At 32.0% G+C, this 22571-nt stretch overlaps 1 protein-coding gene across 6 annotated transcripts in view; it reads right to left on the bottom strand.

Moving 5' to 3' along the window:
- Positions 1–4577: 4577 nt before the first annotated feature.
- The window catches only part of LOC147073703 (putative inorganic phosphate cotransporter), a 62420-nt gene continuing 44426 nt past the window's right edge, over positions 4578–22571 (bottom strand). For 4 of the 6 annotated variants that reach the window (XR_015070360.1, XR_015070361.1, XR_015070364.1 and 1 more), the window contains 2 exons: positions 20636–20768; positions 18547–18649 (listed from right to left, as the gene is read on the bottom strand). The gene's annotated coding sequence lies outside the window, so the exon portion shown is untranslated. Of the gene's footprint in view, positions 4724–18546; positions 18650–20635; positions 20769–22571 lie in introns of those variants that run through there. The other 2 variants (XR_015070363.1, XR_015070365.1) reach the window with 2 other exon arrangements.

The following is a 22571-nucleotide window of genomic DNA, read 5'->3' as shown; positions in this document are numbered from 1 at the left end:
TGCAAAATTTGGAGATTATTGATACAGATGTTTTAATCTTAGGCATTTATTTCTGGAATAAACTTGCAACGATTGGTTGCCTTGGATTATGGTTTGAGGGTCTCAGAAGAAATCCCGTATTTTAGGATGCCATTTGGCAGCTGAATCTCTTGGCGAAAATATTTGTAATATTTTGCCAGCATTATATTCTTTAACCGGCTGGGACACCACTAGTCGAATATGTACAAAAAACAAGCTGTAACCATCTCGTTAATGAGTTTTGTTCAAGATGCACTTTCAGCTTTATGAAATGGATTGTTGGAGACCACAGCAGTTTCAAGACCTGGTAAAAGTTTTCACTTACTTATTTATAAACAAAAAACAATAGCGGATGAACTTCGATATAAATTTTTTTCCCAAAATATTGGATTTAGTTTAAATTTGTCAAGAGTGATATGCACATATGATTCATTGTATTTACAATGTTTAAAGGCTTCAGCACAAGTTTATTTATGGAAAAGCTCACCTGATCCACTATTTGAGCCCATTGATTTCCTACAACTTGGCTATGAGTTACGAGAAAATATTTTGTATCCAAGACAATTAATCACGAATGAACCTCTAACAAATTATTTAGTTAAACCATGCATATGTAATTCTAACTGCTGTACATTATCATGTAGTTATAAGAAATCGGCTTTGACATGTATATCATTGTGCAAATGTGTAAGTAGTGTTTGTAAAAACTGTGATCATGATACTTTACTTAAAGCAGTTTGAACAATTGACTTGCTGTTTCTTTTTTTTAATAAATGTGTATTTAGTGTGGTAAGTGGTTATTGTTATTTCATTTATTCACCTACTTCTATGTGCAACCTACACTGTTTCTGGATTAACCATAATACTAAAACTAATGTCATATGCATATATACAGTAAAGAAACCAATCTGGGTGATTCTATATAAACATGCTACTAAATAAAATAATTTAAGCCAAGGAGGATCCTAAGAATCGATAATTTTGATCACATTGCACTACCCGCTATTTTTATTTTTTCAAATGGGACGAACCGTTCTACGACCATGCCAATGGCATGGTACAATTATTGCATTTTCAATCAATCCCTGATTCGGTCTTGGTTTTATTGAAGAATTCAGAACAATTTTTGGTGGGTTACAAGAAAAAAAATTTAAACATCAATAAAAAAAAATTGACCACTTATATCGCCTGGCAACATCAACATTATATATCTTGGTGACCCCTAAAACCTATTCCAATTGTCAGAATGCGTTCCGCATATTATGTATACGAAAAGTCTATGGGATCCTGCACTAGAAGTAGCTCATAATAAAAGTGAACAAATGTATGGAAAAAATCATATAATAAAATGTCAACGAATGTTTTATCATTACATCCGAGATCTCGCTATGTCCGTGACCGAGTTCGACTGTATTTAAAACTCATTTAGTGCTGACACCGCGACTGGCGCGTTTGCGTTACCTGGCTATTAGATTTAATAAACAAGATATTTGATGATAGGTGATTAAATAAATGATTGTGGTATTAAGTGATAAAAAAGAATGACAATATAATTGAGCGTAGTTATACGCAAAGCAGCCAGTCCACACAAACCTCAAACATAGATAGAAGCACTTTTATGTAAAGTGTGTTTCTTTAAATCCACAAAGCCTGTGTATACTGTTTATGCCTTTTGAATGATAGATATTATTGTTACTTGGTGTAACTTTTAAAAGATAAAAGCACGAAATCAATGATAATATTGTGTTTTAGCAGTCGCTCTTTTTTTGCATGCAATGCAAAACCATTTTTTTAGAATGTTCATTTTTTGTAAGAAAAATCTATATTTTTGCATCTATTTTCTTTAAAAAACACATTTTAAGTTACTCAAGTATTATGGGAATTTCAAAATTCTGAAAATATGTCGAAAAACTTGTAAATTATAATTTAATATTTAGCTGCCTGGCACTAATTTTTACATGAAAAATCTATAGTTTAAATTATATTATATATAATAAAATGAAAAACATATAATGTAATTGAAAAAAATAATGTTTATTAATTGAATGTAGAAAAGAACACCTTACACAGTCAGGATTTTAATAATTGGGTACAAATTATCATGTGGTTGCTTTATGCAGATCGAAAATGGCATATTTTTAAAACGCATTTATATGATATTTTTGTATGACAGCAGCTTGGTCGATTTATACAGATCGAAAAAGTCATATTCTGCAATTTGTAAAAATCTTTAATACGCATTTATATGAGATTTTTGTATGACAGCAGGTTGGCTGATTTGTGCAGAACGTAAAACAAACGTGTGAGATTATGGAAATCACAATAACTCATTTTTTTCAAAATTGTGGCCTGGCTGCTTTGTGTATAACTACGCCCAATTATTAAAGAGTTCTTTGGCATTGGATTTATAATATATATTTTTTAATAAGTTAGGAATTTATGTGTATATTCATATCCTAGATATACTATAACAGATAGGACATATCATCCGAATCCCAAAGACAGTTCTCGGTGGGGAAGCAAACTGATGATAATAATATCTTTGTCGGGAAGATAGACGCTACAAGAGAAAAAGAAAAATACAGATCACGTGGATTAGCAACATTCTTCTCTGTTTAAACACATTTATTCAATTAAATTAAATTAAAATTCCGAGACTAGAATGTGATTTACTTTCCCTGTGATATGTCCCATTACTCGTCTCTGCGTTCGATTCCCGTATGTAACAAAGATCCTATGGGTAGCTAAATGGTAAACGTCGTAATATTTGGTAAAAAGTTTGGTACTCTAACTTCCATTTCGTGTGTTAAGTACGAAAAACGTATTTCATTTACTTTTTTTAATTAATTAGTAAATAAATACCCTGGTTTTTTATTTGATTACTATTTCAGTGTAAACAAAATATGTTGTATTATATTTATCATAATAATATATAGAATGATATTCTCAGTAAAAGTAAATACTATTTAAATTAATAATTACGAGATTGCTGAGCCAAAGAACCTTAAAAAAATAATTTGGCACAAATGAGTTATATAATAATATAGCGTTGATTTGTTTCAAATTTCATATTTAGCTGCTCGAAGGTCTCGTCATCAAGAGTTATTCCGCGATGAAGTTACATTTTTTAAAGTTATGCGAAAAAAACTATATAGGATGGTTTTATTTATTTGTAATATAGAAACATTTTGCACCCACGTTGGTCGCCAGTTATAGTATGTCATAGTATTTATAAAATAGAAACACTTCCGGTTTTATTATTTATTCAGAGTTCACAGAGATTTAATCAATGATAACAGAGAAAACTTGAAATGGTACACAAAATAGATTAATAAGATAAGATGACTCGCTCGACCAAATAACCAGATGAACTTGCCAAAGAATTAGTTCAGTTCAAGTAGGTATCACATTTGACAACTAGAAACCACACTTATCACTAGAAACTAATCTCGATAGTGTAAGGTGCTTAGTTTCAAAAATAGAGAACATTTATGATCAAAAGGGTCAGAGCTAATCAGACTAAGCTGACTGGCTGTAAGACTGTGAGAGATATCAATTACGGAGTCAACATAGAGTTCAATCCTAATCCGTCTATATAGTGCTTGTGGTATCCATTCAATGGGGAGCGCCATCTTTGGGTCTCTTTTCCAAGTCACGCTGCTATAACTATAATTTAAGTATGCTCTCTTATAAAGATTAAAGTTATCTCTTACACGGTTTTATATTAACACCATCATATTATGTACATAAAGATAAAGTTATTACCATTATACCTTCCTCTGGAGTAGATTTATCAGTCATGGCAATAATTGCAACACTCATACTGACTCTCAAGCAGTATGCAGACGTCATCACCAAGAACATTAAGACAGTTTGGAGATGTCTGTATCCCCACCCTAAGGAACATTATATTTATAATAGGTACATGATTTATAATACCGTGTTGCATATAAGTCGTATGTATTTTTCCTATTTTGTTCTCTGAATTCGGAATGCAGTCAAAAATAGAATGTTTTAAAAAAACGTAGCGATTAAATACATATTATATTAGAAATAACCGGAAACTGAATAAGTATAATGAAGTCAATCTATATTCTGTTAAGATCTATCGTCTGTTAAGATTCAAAAATTTGAATTATAATTATTTTTTATCATCAAACTGAAAAATAGATAAAATTAATAAGTACGCGTGTATTAATTCCACCATTTAAAAAATGCACAATTTCGTGATAAATTAAAATCAATTTATTATGTTATATCAAAAAAAAGCAAAGTGAAAACACAAACTATTAAAATAAATACTTATTCACATTCAAATGACATGTTTCAGTAGGTATATAAATATTGCATTAAATAATTATAATAAATGAATATAATTTTAATCCATAATATAATTTATACATGATTTCATATTGTATACACAAAGAATTAAGTATAGAAATAATAATTTATAAATAAATCTATAAATAATTTGGAAACATCAGCTCAGATATTATATAACTACTAAAAAAATCTTTTTAGAAAAATACGACGCCCGACGGGACTTGAACATAATATAACGACTGGATTCGCGCCGATCTGCTTTAGCAATAAGGCTACACGCGTCCCACTTAATTACAACGAATTAAACTAGTAGTTTTTAGATGAAATGCTTATCAAATTGCGTTACTGTTACTATCGGTTTTTGTATTTTAATTCAAAGTACCTATCAATTATTAAGTGCCATAATAATAACTAACCGACGGCGATGCCCGGATCACCACAAATTTTAATTATAACGTACTTGCACTTGAAAATAATGTAATATACTTATTATTTGTTTTATTCAACTTTACAATTATGTATATTCAATATAAAGAATGTTACATTCTTAAATCTTGTGAATATCATTCTTTGAATAAAAGAAATAGAATATTCCAATAAAATGATATTCAATTATTGTTATAACAGTGTAGGCATATTATTATTCAAATAAAAATATTTTGTCCTCTAATATAAAATTAATAAAATATTATAAATAGGTACCTATAATACCTATACATACAAAAATAATATATAAGTACTTAATATATTTACCGTGCGTCAGTTTTCCTACATCTTGTAAATCAGCGGTTTTTTTAATGTTATTTAACATTGTTTTTCAAATCACTTTTTCAATAATTAACTATTAATTTCTAGGTAACGTCTAAGAACAGATTAATTTCAAAAATTATTCTTGTAAAAAAAAGCATAAAAGTTTATTTGATAAAATCGTAGAGGACGACTAAGATATAGAATATGTCTTTACTTTATAGTAGGTTTAAGAAAATTGAATATACTATCTCAAAATATACTTAAAAGTATACATAAGTTATATATGGTTATTCAAAATTATTGTGTAAATAATTGTTTTTTCACTTGGGTTAAATTATGTATACAGTGATAAAATTGCTGTTTTAAGCTAAAATAATTCACATGGCAAACATAGTGTCATTCACATTATTTTTTGTCAATGTTTAAGATAACATAAAAATTGTTATCACTAACCACAAAATATACAAATTAATATCAACTGTTAAAAGAAAAAAGGGCGTAATCTATAAGTTCACCTTAAAATGCATGATAATTAATAATTTGGTTTTTATATTCCTAATCTGATATTAATTATTGAGTTAATTAAAAAAAACCAACAAGAATAATGGTTAAGTCGTTTTTCCCATGTCACTTCCTTGGTTTTTTTTAATTGTTAGCTAAATTTAGATAATAAATCGGCATTTGCAGCTTACATCATTTGAATACACCATGTATTTGGTCGTCTACAACATCGCTGTGCAACTAGCGGCCCGCCAATTTTTTTTGCGGCCCGCGAGCTGTATAGCAAATTTTTCATAAAACATTGGGGAGCAAAACTTTATCAGAATTAATATTTGACGTGAAATGTCCGGTAAAAGAAAATATGAAATTGTGTTCAGAATTATTACCCATCATACATTAAAATATGAATACATTTCAGTATAATACTAAATATTAGAAATACTTTTTCAAAACAAAGAAATATACTGCTTTTAATACAAGATTTTCTCAATTTGATGATGTATTAATTTATTTAGTGATCCATTCAATATCGATATTACCTCTGTTGATCCTAAATATCTAAAAAAATAAATAACTTAATAACATTATTGTTTCAATTATTTTTAGTTATGTGTTATTTTGATTTTTTTGTATAAAAAAAAGATTTTGAATTGATATTAACCGACTTTTCATTTACTTATCCTTTTTGGCCCCGAAATGTTTGCTATTGACGCTCAATATTGGTGTATTACACACACTATTGCACGTTTATAATACGTGGTTCATTTTCGTAGGACACTCACACATTCAAAACCCTGCGTCAAAATGTACTGTATTGGTATATACTTACCATATCGGAATTCTATTTATTATCTGTTCTGTGTAAGGTACCTACTTAATACATTATGTGTACAAAATATGTCATAGCAAGTAATCAATGCATATTTGTCAAAAAAAAAAAAAAATTTCCGAGATGAAGCTTTTCGTGGTTTCCTCGTAAAAAATTCTGAAGCAAGTTTCAGTTTGACATAAATGCCTTTTTGTATGAAAAAAAACATTAGTCTGTTTCTGCAGTTGGTGATTTGTTCCCATGAAAATTAGTGGTACGCGTTGTTCATTTTCACCTCATTGTTATCTAGGCTCTATCACGACATAATAAGGTTTTTTTCAACATCTTTATAATTAAAATATATATTCTGTAATCAAGGTAATATTATTAAGTAACTCATTTTTCTTCAATTATTAATGCTGTATTTTTGTCAATCTCGCTCATTTTTGCAACCATAAAACTATCAGTTTCCGCTGGTGGTTCTTCTGTAAACAAAATTATAAAAAAACTTTAATTTAGGGGGGACATGCTCAGCGTAGGTCAAAATGGAGCTTTTGTTCTTTTTTCAAAGCATGATCCTGGACATACCTTAAACGTTGTAGATAATCTATTTATATAATTTTGAAGCCTTATTATCTTTTATACTTATTTTAAACATTTGATGACTGCATAAAGTATTTTTATTACATAAAATAGTATTATTTTAAACCTCTCGCTCTAATGTCTTAAAATATAGTCATATTTCGGTACATAACTGTGCAGTGGTGTTAAGATTTTTTACATTTATTAATATTTAAACGCATTTATAAAACTATTAGTATAATTTTTGATGAGATAATTTTAGTAAAATATTTACGATAAAAAATTAAATTGATAATTTCTCTGATCCCAAATTTTACAAGAATTAGGCATTTTATTATTCAAAAAATGGGCAAGATTAACACATTTGAAGATAATTATAAAGGTACTTATTATATGCTATGTCTTTGACCATTCACGTGTGATAAACATCCTATGAATAATGATTGCTTTATAATAATTATTGACCTAAGAATAAGGTAGTGTTTTTTTGAAATACGCCATTTCATTTGTTATCCCCCGGTGGTTAAGCTACAACATACGGCCGTAGCCATAAATTGACAAACTAAAATTGAAGTAAGGAGTAAGATCATGTTAACGCGCGTATTTAACGTGTGTTTTGTGAATAACGATTACGTCATACGTCAATTAAAAATAAATAAATAAAAAACAGAAAATTAGAAGTTAGAAAATGGTCACACTTTTGATCGCAAAAAGTGACGGTGTCGTCTCATGCATCGTGTTACGATGAAATTCAATCATAAAGATCGACAGTTAGGTTAATTTAACACAATATGTGCGTAATATGGTCTTAGCTTTTTGAAACTAAGTAAAGTAATATAAATTTTGTTATGCTTACCAATATTTTTACATTCCTGTGGGTTATCCCATGGCTGCTTATCGGCTGTTCCCATTAATATAAAAACGAGATTAGTGAAGAACCAGACGGCAGCGGACAATTAAAATACTCCACGCCACTGCCTGATGTCATTCTAGATTTTTAGAAAATGTAGATAATATTATTTTTTATAGACGAAAACGCATATACCTAATTATACAAAAATACTGTTACAATCGAAAAGAAAGTTTGCATGTTAAGAATTGATACTAATGAGATATTTTTTTACCATGTAGACCAGGGGGGGGGGCAAACTGTGGCCCGCCGGGTATTTTTTTGCGGCCCGCCATCATTAATTGTATTTCTGATTACGAATAACTTTTATATAATTTTTTAAAATATATTGACAATAGATTAAAATTTGAAGAATTTGTTGTTTCGTAAATGTGTTATCTCAGTACGTCTTCCTTGCGTCTCTTCTCATACTATGTAACCACTATTTTCTACGTTGAACATCGATTTCAATAGATATTAATAGCGTGCCGGCAGAGCTACAACTTTAGATTATTGATCTGCAGTGTGACATTGATTTAAAAGAATTGCATCGTCGTGAAGAAATCTCCAAATTTTACAATGCCCTCAATTCAGACAAATTCGACCAACTTAAAGATTATGCAAGAAAAATGTTCGTTATTTTTGGATCAACCTATATATGTGAACAAACATTTTCGATCATGAAGCTCAAGAAAAATTCTTTACGATCAAATATCTAAGATGCCCATTTACAAGCAGTGTTGAGAATATCAACTACAAAATTTACACCTGAATTTAAAAAAAATGTTCAAAAATGTACAACAGATTCTTCTCATTATTTTTTTTGTAATGTTTATTTTTCGTGATAATAAATAGTGTATATCTAAAAATGGTTTTTTACTTGCGGCCCGCCCGCTCATTTTGAATTCTTGAATTTGGCCCTCCATCCAAAAAATTTGCCCACCCCTGATGTAGACCTAGGACAATTTGGCGCCGGCGACTGGGTACCGAATCAATCGAAAGCTCGGCACGTACGTTACAATTTTATAACGTAAGTAGACAACAAGTATTAAATACCAACCTACTAGTCATAAGCTAAAGGTGGAAGTAGGCTGGATCCGACAAAAATAGAGCAAACTAAACGTTGTCAGCCATACGTATTTGTTTCCATTGAATGAAGAATACAAATTGCAGATACAAATTGCAAATTGGTGTTGGTTAGTTTTTAATTTTAATTAAACCCTGATTTAAGCAAATTTGTAATAAAAATTATTGATAAGAATACAATACTTAATATTCAATACGTTTCATAATATAAAGCATCAAGTCAATATATAGCCAGGCTGCGCCACTAAAAAGCGTGTTCAAATGGTAGTGCCAGTTATTGCTTAACCCCTTATACAATGCAGTAACCTGATTAAATTATTAGGTTATTAATGATTTTCGATAGCGTATTTCGTTCATTTTAATTAACATATTAACCATTTTTTCAATAATTGAAACAATTATTATTTTCTACAAACAATATATCATACTGCATTCAAAATATAAGCTATTACTAATATTACGATTGAGGTTCATAGTTTCGTGTCTCGGCCTTAATATAATGGGCATTGATAAATCAGTGAAGTATATGGTTAAATTAAATTTTGCGCATTAATAGATACCCATGGAATAGTATTGATGGGAAACTGCTCTTTTTTAAATTATAATATACCTATCACTTGAATCTTTTAAATCATAAGCTTATCATTATGTGCAGTAGCAAAGAAGTTCCACAATTATTATCACTCTGACAAGCGGAGATCAAATAATACCTAAAAGATAATAGGTATTCGAGAAAATTATAAAATACTTACTGGATCATCAAGAATGGCTGCAGCTGATAAGGGTGCCATCTGTGCAGTTACTGAACCAGCCAAATTGGATATACTCATCAGAGTCCCAGCAAATCTTGGAGATAGATCAATGTGGTTCATCTAGAAAATAGTAATATATATATAAAGCTGGTCAAACTTGACTCCAAATGCATCTGATTAAATTCTCCAATTATATAAAAAAAAAACTATAAGTGAATTTTTGAGCGGATGCATATGTGTTTTTTTATAGAAGTACCTACCATACATGAGTGTTTTTATGATAGTATTAATTGCTTTTGGACCCAGCTTTGCTTGGGGATTTTTTTTGTGTGTTTGTGTATTTTTACTGTTACATATTACTTTACGAAAAACCAAAATAATGAGTTTGTTGTTAATTCTATTATCCAGAGTGCGAAAGCTTTTTAGGTTCTGATTGTGCGTTTGTTTGGTTAGATTATATTTTTTTCCTCAAAGATAAACCAAGTTGGATAATATTTTTTTTGGAAATTATTGTCATCTGCTAGCAGGTCTTTGAATTCATTACATTGCGCTATAAAATTGACCATGGGAGAAGTATAATTATTTATCTAAGATATCATTTCTTGTATAAATAGCCTCTGGTAAGTTTCCGTTAATTGGCCTTGTATAAATCCACGCTAATTACTTGTTATATACAACTTAAGTTTTGGAAAAATCAAGCTGTGCATAATCATGTCTTATACAATGGTAAAGAGATAACAGCTACCAGCTTGTACCTAATTCTCCGCTGATAACTCTGTAGGCAGGGTCAGATTTATATTTGAAGGGGCTCTGGGCGTATTAGGCATATTAAGCGGCCCAAAAAGACGCAACTCATTAAAACATAAGAATTTTTTACATTTTATTACTCACCATAAATCCAGAACAGCAAATAGTATCAAAACCGGCGATCAATGTAATTAATACCATAGTTAGAATGATGCTTCCAGCAGGAATTGTCGTGAGCACTATTAACAATAGTGCATGCACCCACGTTGCTTGAAATTAAACAATAAACATTAGTGCAAGTAGTCCTAAAAAAAATCTTTCAAAACCATCTATCTCAGCTAGTTAACTGGTTTCAGAAATATGAAAATAATATAGAGAATTACAGACGGATTGAAGATCTGAGAAAAATCAGGATAGTGACAGTGACGTTGCGTCGGGCTAAAGGTTCAAATACTATATGATCACGTCACGTACTGTCACATGCTAGTACGGCGACAAATTTAATCTATGGTTTTGTCATTCCGCAGAATATTTTGAATGATCACCATCTCTTTCTCAATTCAATGATGGGGAGTGCAAACTTGAATGTATTAGTTTTTTGAATTATTATTCATTATTCATGCTAATTTCAATTAATTTTAACAGTTTCCACCTGTGTGTACGTCAAAATTACTTGTGATATTGCATCCATAAATAATATTTCGAACAGAACCCAACCTGCAGATCATAGATAATAAATAATAATTAAATAGAAAATCTGCAGATAAAACCACTAAACACAAAGAACAAAAATGTGTAGGCATATAGAAAATAATAAAAAACGTTCATTAAGTCATGCGATTACCGATGTAGTGTGGTACGTGTGAGGTGACCTCGTTGTTGTTCTGACGATCTCGGTAGATGTGCTACGGGAGCATCAGTCTGATAAAATTTTAAATACCAAGAAAAGCGACATTACACACTTTTTACCGTAGCTTACTGTGATAGCACATAATGTGGTAATAATGTATTTGAACCATAAGAGGTCATGTGTTGCTCATGAACGACAAACTAAATAAAGCTCCACAAGTTTTGAAAACCTCTACTCGAGAAGGACCGTTTATCCTGAGATGGCTGATGTTTATTTTCCAGTCATGTACCACTACCTGTCCTCAGAAAGTCTACCATTGGATACTGGAAAGACTTTTTTTGTGGAGTGTAAGTAAATAAAACAGGCAAAATCATTGGACCCACGTTGGAAAATGGGAACTACAGAATAAAAATGAACCACGAGTTGGAAGAGCTGATTGAAAAGCAAACAATCATAAGATACTGTAAGTCCCAAAGACTACGATGGGCTGGACATGTGGAGAGAATGCCTGAAGTTAGAGCGCCAAGGATCATGACGAAGTGGCTACCCCAACGGAAGAGACCCAGAGGCCGTCCAAGAAGGAGATGGGCTGACGCCGTAGAAGTGGACTGGCTTCATATAGGAAGACCCGGTAACTGGAGAAGTGTGGCGAGAGACCGGAGTGAGTGGAGAGCGGTTGTGGAGGAGGCCAAATCCCGCCCCGGGATGTAACGCCGTGGAAGAAGAAGAAATAAAACAGGCGTCTTACTTACTAAATAGCGCTGAACAATTAATAATTGCCATTGTATAAAGTAGTATAAAAGCTTTAAATAATATTCAATCATATATTAATTGATATAATGTTATTAATGTTGTTAGATTTACCAATGGTGTTGGCAATCTTTCTCATAGTAGTGGGGGTAAGTAACTTCTTGTTTAAAATTGTATCTGCAATCTGAGAAAATACCATCGCAAACACCCAACCGGCGCACACTGGCAACGTAGTTAAAAGAGCACTCTGTAAAAAATATAGGAACAACATATTTTTGAACATCAGCCTACTAACAGATTGGAGGACCATGCATAAAATGCCAAATTACATTAAATCAAAATAACGTCTTCGTCATAAATATTACATGCATAACGGTAAAGTGACATTATTTTTTTAATTTCGACTCCCCAAAATTGAGCTCTACAAACGGCATAATATAAATTGAATAATTATTATAAGTAAGCCCCTGCTTGCAGTAGTATTTTTTCATTAAAAGTTCCATCTCGACACTCTTTGTGTACAACAATTATTCATCGTTCATCACGAACGTGTGTAGTTTTAGTCAGTTTATAGTAGGCACTAATATATGAATTTAGAATCAAAGTCATTGCCAACTGACATTTACAAAAACATACCAGATATGAAAAGAAAGTAAGCTTGTTTCCAGAAAAAAAAAATGCTAGATTGTCTTGAAAATAAAAACTACCAGTTCCAATAAATAAACAGACAACACTGAATACTGTTTTTAAGTAAACAATAATATCGATTTTTTGTAACTAACAATTATAAGTAAGTCACAACTAAATAATTACAAGATAAAAAGAACTTTTTAAATACAACGTTTTTAAATTTTCTGTTGAATAATATAAACTTGACTTGACTAGCTTAAACAATCAAAAAAATGTGTGCTTGATAGAAATACTGAATAAATATAGAATACTGAAATGAAACGCCTAGTTTCAAAAGCCCCTAAAACGGTTTTTGAAAATTTTTGTGTTAGATATGTATTTAAATGGATATTTTCATTACCTATATTATGGCCAAAAATTGAGCTTGAAAAAACGCCAAAAACAGTCAATACGTATAATCAAAAATTAGAGTTCTTTTCAAAACCCGCTAAAATGGTTGAGTGTGCTTTTCAAATACCCCTAAAATGGAAACCCAAAAAACTCTTTAGAATGTCTATCGATGTTCTCAAACGGGCCGGGAGGACGGTGACCGAAGTGCTCGCACGTCTGTTCACGTCTTGTCTGCACGAAGAGAATATCCCAGAGTCATGGAAAAATGCCTCCATTATTATTTATTTATTTATTTATTTATAAAAAGAGTATTACGGCATTACAGCTATTGGCCAATGCGCCATAATACATAATAAATACAAATAAATAAAAATACCTTAATTACAAATAACAATAAAAAGACAGCATGTGTAAATATTAATGAAATATGATAATTTATACAATTATAAATTTAGCCTATTTAATACGTCCACAAACATTATATAGTTAATAAAAAACAAATCAACCTTTATGGTGCCATCAAATAAGCTAATTGCACGATACACAGCATCATGAAACATAACATCTGTCCTGCGACGAGGTATCTTGAAGACCGTGGAGCTACGAGTGATATTGGTGGGAACATGAAAATTAATATTTGCCAGTATATACGGATTGTAAATGAACCCACGAAGAAGTAAAAAGAAATGCTTTAAAAGAACAATCACTCTTCGGGTAGACAAGGATTGCAGTGATAGCATACCCAGAAGAAAACGAGTCGGGAAATTCATTTTATTGTCATTATCATAAGGAAAGAACCCGTATGTTCTTAAGTAGAGAAATCTAAGAAATCTATTGTGGACTCGATCCAACTTAATTGTGTGGATGGACCTATTAGGACTCCAAATAATGCTGGCATATTCAAGAATACTCAACACAAATGATACGTATAATGTACGTAGCACTCGGACGTTTTCGAATGATTTTGAAACCCTCATTACAAAACCAAGCATTTTGCTAGATCTAGTACTGATGTCAAGAATATGCTGATTGAAAGTGAACTTTGCATCATACAATACACCCAAATCTTTTATCTCCGTTACCCTATTCAATATTATACCAGACAATGTGTATGGGAACAATAAGGTGTGCCTTGAACGACTGAATGAAATAATATTACATTTGGAGGTAGCGAATTCAAGTTTATTCAATATAGACCATTGCGAGATAGCATCTAGGTCAGACTGCATCATCGCACAGCATAATGGGGTTTCAATAGTTCGAAAAATTTTAAGATCATCTGCAAATAGCAAACAAGAAGAATTGGTTATAACTTTGACAATATCATCAAAAAATATTAAAAACAAAATTGGGCCAAGATTTGAACCTTGAGGAACACCAGAGTTTGTTCTAAAGATCCGCGATTCATTCCCATGGTAATCAACAAATTGACGACGATTTTTCAAATAAGAAGCAAAAAAACATATTATACTATATGACGCGCCAAACGTACAAAGCTTTTGTAATAAAATATCGTGATCAACACGATCAAATGCCTTGGAAATATCTGTGTACACAGAATCAACTTGAATTGACTTATCCATAGAATTTGAAATAAAATTATTATACACTTTAAGATTTGTTACTGTGGACCGCCTAAGTCGAAAACCATGCTGCGAATCGGAGAGGCGAGAGTCTATTTGACGGTTAATGTGTATATGTAATATCGATTCAAATAATTTACATGGAGCCGAAAGAACTGCTATTGGCCTATAGTTAGAGATCTCTGATCTAGATCCCTTTTTATGAAGCGGCCTTAGGCGGGTTATTTTCCATGCATCAGGAAAAGTGCTGGATGCTATCATTAAATTAAATATATGTTTAAGCGGAAAGGATATATGTTCGTAACAGCCCTTAACAACATAAGGTGGCAAGCCATCTGGACCAAATGAACTTTTGGGAGACAAATTTGAAAACCCATATTCCATATTTTTCTCGTCAAAAGCTGATATTTGAATATCTTACGTTGCAGACGAAGGACCAGCAGAATCGGAGTCAAGTAGCGGTTCTATTGAGCTATAAAGTGATTCAAAATGCTTAGCAAATGCATCAAATATACCATGGTTCTCTATAGGATCATTATTCAACGTCATCATGGTATTGTCTTTTGTAGTACTACTGGAACTAAGCGAATGAATATATTTCCAAAAACAATTAGGATCTGAGACAATATTTCGACCAATCGACGTTAGATATGACTTGTGAGCCGAAGAGATGTCACACTTCAATGAGTTTCTGAGACAGGAAAATTTACTATAATCTGCAGTGCGTCTATGTTTTTTCCACAGTGCGTGATAATATGCCTTTGACCTCAGATTATAAATAATTTCTGGCGTAAACCACTTAAGATATGAGTACTTCTGTAGATGAATGAGCCGGCGAGGGAAACAGGAGTCCAGACTGTTATAAAATTTATTATAGAAAATATCTAATGCCGTGTTTGCATTAATTTGTTCAAATAAATAGGTCCAATCTGTAGTACTCAAAGAATTATACAACGCTAAAAAATTTCCATTTGAAAAATTCCATTGCGGATTATGCCTATTCAGTGGAGGAATCGACGAATCATTTCTGTGCGATACATGCTTAAAAGATACAATTGTGCAAGTAGAGGGATGATAGACATCTTCAGGAACGAGAGGCTCGTCACACTCGCTGACCACCGTGCAACCAACGTTAGATAGCACCAAATCAAGCGTCCGACCGAGACTATTTTTCACAGAAGAAAATTGTTTTAAATTAAATAAATTACTAAAGCTGGTATAATCAGATTCAATTATACCAGCGGAATACAAATTAAAATCTCCCAAAATAATAAGTTTTTTGTTTGGCAATACCAAATTTTCTATTATGTGAAAAAAGTCACTGTATGTAGTCGCTGAGCTGCCGGGAGGGAAGTATACAGCGGCCAAGTACAGTGAACAAAAGTTAAAATTAACTTTACACAAATTAAAATCAAAATCATATTCACTCAAATTTGATCTGGTTGGATATAAAGTTTGTGTGGATAATGCTACCCCATTTCTAATTGCCAGCAAAACGCCCCCACCTCGTCTACCATTTCGACGGTCTGTTCTATGCACAGAATATTCACTTCCGAACAGCTCATTGGCCGATATGGTGTCGTCGAGCCATGTTTCGCTAAGAGCAATTATCGATGGTTGGGCACACAATAAACCCTCTTTAAATGTACTCATAAGAAAGGAGACACTGGAGATCTGAAAAACTATCGACCAATTAGTCTACTGCCAATTCTGTATAAGGTTTTCACAAAAATACTCTCAAACCGTCTCGAAACAGTTCTAGACGAGAACCAACCAAAAGAGCAAGCCAGATTCAGAAGAGGCTACAGTACTATGGATCATAATATACAGGTCGCCAGGGAAATCATAGAGCGCTACCAGGAATACAAACTGCCATTATATCTTGGTTTTATAGACTATGAAAAGGCGTTTGATTCCATCAAAAAATTCTCAATTATAGACGCCCTTAGCAACCAAGGAATTTCCAGACGCTAGATAAACATATTGAACAGTATATACAGTGTTGCCACAGCATGCGTGAAACTCCACAAACGGTCGTGTAAATTCCCCATTAACAAAGGTGTCCGTCAAGGTGATACCATTTCACCTAAACTATTCACCGCTACTCTTGAGGACTTATTTAGGAAATTTGATTGGGAGGAAAAAGGTGTTCCAATTAATAGAGAGCACCTCAGTCACCTGCGCTTTGCATATGATATTGTTATACTCTCACAAGACCCGAAAGACCTCCAAGGTAGAATGCAAAAACTCGCGGATATCAGTCAAATGGTCGGTCTAAAGATAAATATCTCAAAGACAAAAGTGGTGAGGAACTGTTTCTCGGACCCTGCGATTATCTGTATTTCTGGCACCCAACTCGAGCAAGTCAGCAGCTACGTCTATCTCGGATTCATAATATAAGGGATATATTATATAGTTACTTTTGTGATTCGTCTACCTGAGACGATAGTGTAGACAAGAAATTATGATGCTAGCTCCGGAAGATTTCATGGCTCCCATTCCTCATATCCGTAACCCAGTACTTCAATGGAGCGTGCGTATATAATAGTAGCACGGGTATAAAAATAAGTGCGTGCCGTACCTTTCAAATACCAAGTTAAGTGGGTGAGGACTTGAATCCGCAATCACTTTTTATTATTCAACAAATAATTCAGAAGATTTAAGAATGAAACATTCTTTCATTGAACATACATAATGAATAAATATGACTCAATCCTGCTGGGTGTCTTATTTTTTCATAAAGATTTTTTGTTGGAGTTATATTATATTAGTTCTCAAAAGTGTTTTAAAATTATGTAAAAGATATGTTATATTTTAAAATCTTATGAATTATTCGTTGAATAAATAAAAATAGTTTATTGACATATTATTTTTTTTGTTTGTTTGTTTTACAAATTCTTCTTATTTTCTCTATGACTTAATTTCTAACATTACTCTTGCTGTGAGGTAAAAATGACTAAATTCGAATTGCCATTAGTTATCTAAAATTTGTGTAACTGGTTTTAGGCATTGCCATATTATTTAATATTTTTTGCTTTAACGTTTAACCTAAAGTTTTTGGCACACGAAATACTACTCATTCGTATATTATATCTTGATACAAGTCACTCAATATACTCAAATTTCAAAAATCGCAAATAAAAATAGAATAAGGCAATTAATACCACTATTATAGTTTTGTAACCAAGGCTTCTTGTACGAAATTATGATTTTATTACGACTTAAGTGGAAGTGATTTTCGGTTTTTAAAAGCTCTTCTAAAATTCTGATACAAAGCTAATCCGATGTGATTCATTAAATGTCAAAATACATAAGTACATAATAATATATGAAACTACCATGAACTTATTATATCATGAATTAAACCCAATATACTATTAATTATGCGTTATGCTGATTTTATCCAAATATAAAATGGCAAAGCTATCACTTTAATAAAGCATTTTGCCAACAACAACTTACAATGACATCTATCGGCAAAATTGAAATATTGATTCATCCTTCACCTTTGGATATAAAAAATGTATGACAAAATCGATTTCTGTCTGGCTCAAAACCGAAACTAAAGTTTGTACTATAAGTAGATAATAATGCATTTACGGTTAAGATCTTCATTAAATGTAAACTAACCTTGTCTTTTCTTGGTGTAGTTTATCATCGAAGGTTGATGACTAGGTGATAGTGACTGCATCAGTCATATCAAATCACAAATTCCTTGGACATTGAGCTACAACTATTTTTTAGTCAACAATAAATAATTCCTGACTTTAACAAAGTTTTGAAATTACTTGGATGAAATATAATGCAATACTACCTGTATATACATCCCATTCATTTGAAAAACTAAGTATCTTATCATAATTTTTATTTATAATAATATCACATAGGTACTATAATAATATTAAATTAGTTATTATATTTTAATAACTACGATGTCCTTGGCTCGATTTTTCCATTATAACTGACCCCCTGATACCACTGACAGGTTTTCTGAAACACAAAAAAATAATAACCTACTAAAATTATGTAACAGACATTTATGTACATTTAACCATTTTATACAATACGTCATGAATGGGTAATAACTGTGCAAAATAATCTTTTATCTTTATGGAAAAATCTTAACATCTAAAGTCTCATCCGAAGAAAATTCGACATTTATATATGACTGACTTGAAACACGTGATTCAAAGGTGCCCGAAGTCAATTAATTATACATAATCATACATGATTCGTAATTGAGAAAAAGATTTAGAATATTAATATTTAAGTTTTATACTATTTGAATCGTTTTTTTTGCGACCCGGAGAGTATTTATCATTGGTAGATTGAAAGATGCCAAAGGGCAAACCCCGAGAAGAAAAAACAGCTCAAATGGAATAGAACAAAATTAAATCCATTAGAATTTTAAAACATCTAGGTTCAGATATAAGTGAATTATTTCATTTGACTAGTTCGCACCTGAACCGAAGACTCTAAAAGTTTCAATATGAAAAAAGGGGGATCTTTGATTATCCTAGTGAGGAGAAATTCAACGCGTGAAACTAATGTTGCCATACACGACATGTCTACTAAAATTCAATCACCATTAAAGTGTCCTCTATTCATTAAGGACCCTGTCACCCGACACCACGATATACTCTAGAAAACATAATAGTATTATGTTCTTATTACATGTACATTACCCATTAAATATTATATTATGACATACAATTTAGATTTTTTTAAATTATGTTTGTCAACTAAATTTGCATATAAATTGGTAAAGACCTGAAGATCAACTACAAGGGTTGCAGGGAATATTGAGAAGAGAACAATATAATTGCAATTTTTATATAATACTAGCTGAAGTACCCGGCTTCGCACAGGGTCGCTTCGTGGTTATATTTATCTTAGATATTTAAAAAAAATTAAGAGGTAAGTAATTATTTTTATAATATCAAAATATCTGTGTAATACAATATGGCAATATGATAATAATTCTAATAGGAGTAAAAATCAAACGAAAGAACACTAAATAAAAATCAAATCCAAAATATGCAAACGTTATTAATGTTATTAATATTATGTAGTTAAAAAAACAAAATTGGATGGAACAAACAAACAATAAACTTTGTATTTTATATAATACTAATTTAGAAACCTTCGCAGGTGTGCGCACAATAACTGACAAAAGTTTCATCGCAATCGGATGAATGGTATAGGAACGCATACGAATAGAAGAAGAAGATGATTTTCTATTTCAGAAATCTTTGTGGGCATGCGCACGACAACTTACCAAAGTTTCATTGGAATCGGATGAATGGTATAGGAACCCATACGAATAGAAGACGAAAAAGATGGTTGTACTAATTCAGAAACCTTTGCAGGTGTGTGCACAACGACTGACAAAAGTTTCATTGCAATCGGATGAATGGTATAGGGACGCATACGAATAGAAGAATATAAAATAGAAGAAGACGAAGAAGATAGTTGTACTAATTCAGAAACCTTTGCGGGTGTTACGACAACAACTGACGAAGGTTTTATCGCAATCGGATGAATGGTATAGGATCCATACGAATAAAAAAAGATGTAATAAAGAAGAAGAAGAAGATGGTTTTTCTAATTTAGAAACCTTTGCGGGTGTGCGTACAATAACTGTCGAAAGTTTCGTTGCAATCGGATGAATTGTATAGGAACCATACGAATAAAAGATAATAGAATGTAGAAGAAGAAGAAGATGATAATTTTTCTAATTCAGAAACCTTCACGGGTGTACATACAACCACTTACCAAAATTTAATCGCAATCGGTTGAATGGTATAGAAACGCATACGGGACAGACATTCATTTTTATATACAAGATATAGCCTATACTCTTCGCGCAAGTTTAAGCAATAAGTTGACAAAGTTTTATCGCAATCGGATGAACGGTATGGCAGCGCATAAAACACAAACAAACAAACAAATATTGTTTTTTATATTATAGATTACCTATATCCAAAGAATTGTCTGGGTTATCCCAAATCTGTCTTTCTGTGGTTCCAAATATTAGAAAGACAAGATTGCCGACAAAATAAATTCCACTTGCTAGGTAAAACACGGTCCGCCATTGTGTAAGATCTTCCTAAAAATAATTTATTTTCGATTAACCCTTTTCCTCACATTATTAAAGATGTCATTTGTTTTGCTTCCAAAATTTTAAATTTAGAATTATCATCAGTTCAATAGGATTTGATTAGAACTAAACACTTCCTATAATTAACATTGTATGTGTTACTAGCTGAAGTACCCGGCTTCACAATTAATCGATATACATATACCCGGCTTAATTGATCGATATGCTTACATTTATCTTAAGGCTCAATGATATTGAGCTACTTTACAAGCTGCTTGTTGGCGAATTTACAATCTGCTTGTAAACTCGCCCAGTGTTATAATCGAACAAGCTAACAAGCAGATTGTAAAAAGTCTACCGAGAAAAGTTGAAAGCCGGTCAACTTTACACGCTACACGCTGGCGTGTGGGTCTACTGCGTCTGCGCAGTGGATAGATAGTAGCGACCTCCCGGTAAAAAAAACAAACTACTCAACACGTCCTGTCAAAATAGTACCAAAAATGACGGTTTCAACTCGCTAGCTTGTTGGCTTCTGAGCGAGTAAAAAGTTTTGTGTGTCATCATCACAATCGCACTAGCTGACTCGCCCGCTTTTAAATTCGCCAACATGCAGGTTGTAAAGTAGCTCAATGCCATTGCGGCTTTGTTACAAAACAAGCATAATTAAATTAGGTATTCAATATTAAAATTTCCGTATCTAAGTATACAAAATGTAAAAATGAAAATAATTCTGAGGAAGTCAAACAATAGAATATCAAAATTAAAATCCAATCAAAAAGTCCAAACATTATTTTGATGTTTCATAAAAATTCAAAATTAAAATTGGCGACTTTGTTTTTTGTATAAGTAGGTGGTCAGTTTTCCAAGTAAGAAAAGGAAATCAAACGAACATTTGGGCCGGGCCGACTTGAACTGACTGATATAAAATACATATAACTTTTGTAATTTTAATCTTTTATTAGAATTTTTTATTCGACAGTGTGTAATTTGTTAAAAAAATGATCTATGTGTTAAACAACATCATGTTAATGACGTCCATTTTCTTCTTGACAAGTAATGGCTCTTTACGGCACGCAACGTTTTTGTCTCCAAATTTGTAATTTCTGCACGAATAGTTTGCTTTAGCTCCTGAATGATTTGTAGTTTGTTCATGTAAACCCTTCCTTTTAAGTAATCCCACAAAAAATCAGTTGCCGTCAAATTTGAGAAACGTGGAGGCCAAGAGAAAACTGAATTATTGGAAATAATTCTGTCACCAAAAAGTTCTTGAAGAATCTTTATTGTCACCCTCGCAGTGTGCTCTTCATCTCGCTCAAGCCATATGACAGAGTTATTCAGAACTGCCGGATGTAAAATAATTCCATATCATGGACCGCCCCAGAGATGGTTTGTCATGTGCATCGACATCTTTGAAACAATATGGACCGATGACTCTATCGACCATAATTCCACACCAAACAGTGATCTAAGAGGGTGTCATTGACGCTAATGCAACTCTCTCGGATTATGAATTATTTATAAATGGGTGATAAAGTTTCTAATCTTGTTTGCACTGAGAGCTGTTGCAGTATTAAAATGCTCACTGTATTTTCTTTGCGTTGTAACAATAGATCGTCGGAGAACATATTAAATTTCAATAATTTTGACCCCTTCTTGCATTGGGTACATAGCTATAATAAAATTTTATAAATTTCTCTATATTCCGTAAATTAAAAAAAAATCTAAAACGCAAAAGTTACAAATTTTTAAAAAGAGTCAGTCCAAGTTGGCCCACCCAATATATAGAAATATATAATATATTGAAATGGTTTG

The sequence above is a fragment of the Rhyacophila brunnea genome, unplaced genomic scaffold (assembly GCF_057557595.1).
Source record: "Rhyacophila brunnea isolate RB1 unplaced genomic scaffold, BYU_Rbru_1.0 scaffold_17, whole genome shotgun sequence".
NCBI lineage: Eukaryota > Metazoa > Arthropoda > Insecta > Trichoptera > Rhyacophilidae > Rhyacophila > Rhyacophila brunnea.
Note: the sequence above shows the minus strand (reverse complement) of the source record. Positions and strands in the feature narration are given on the sequence as shown.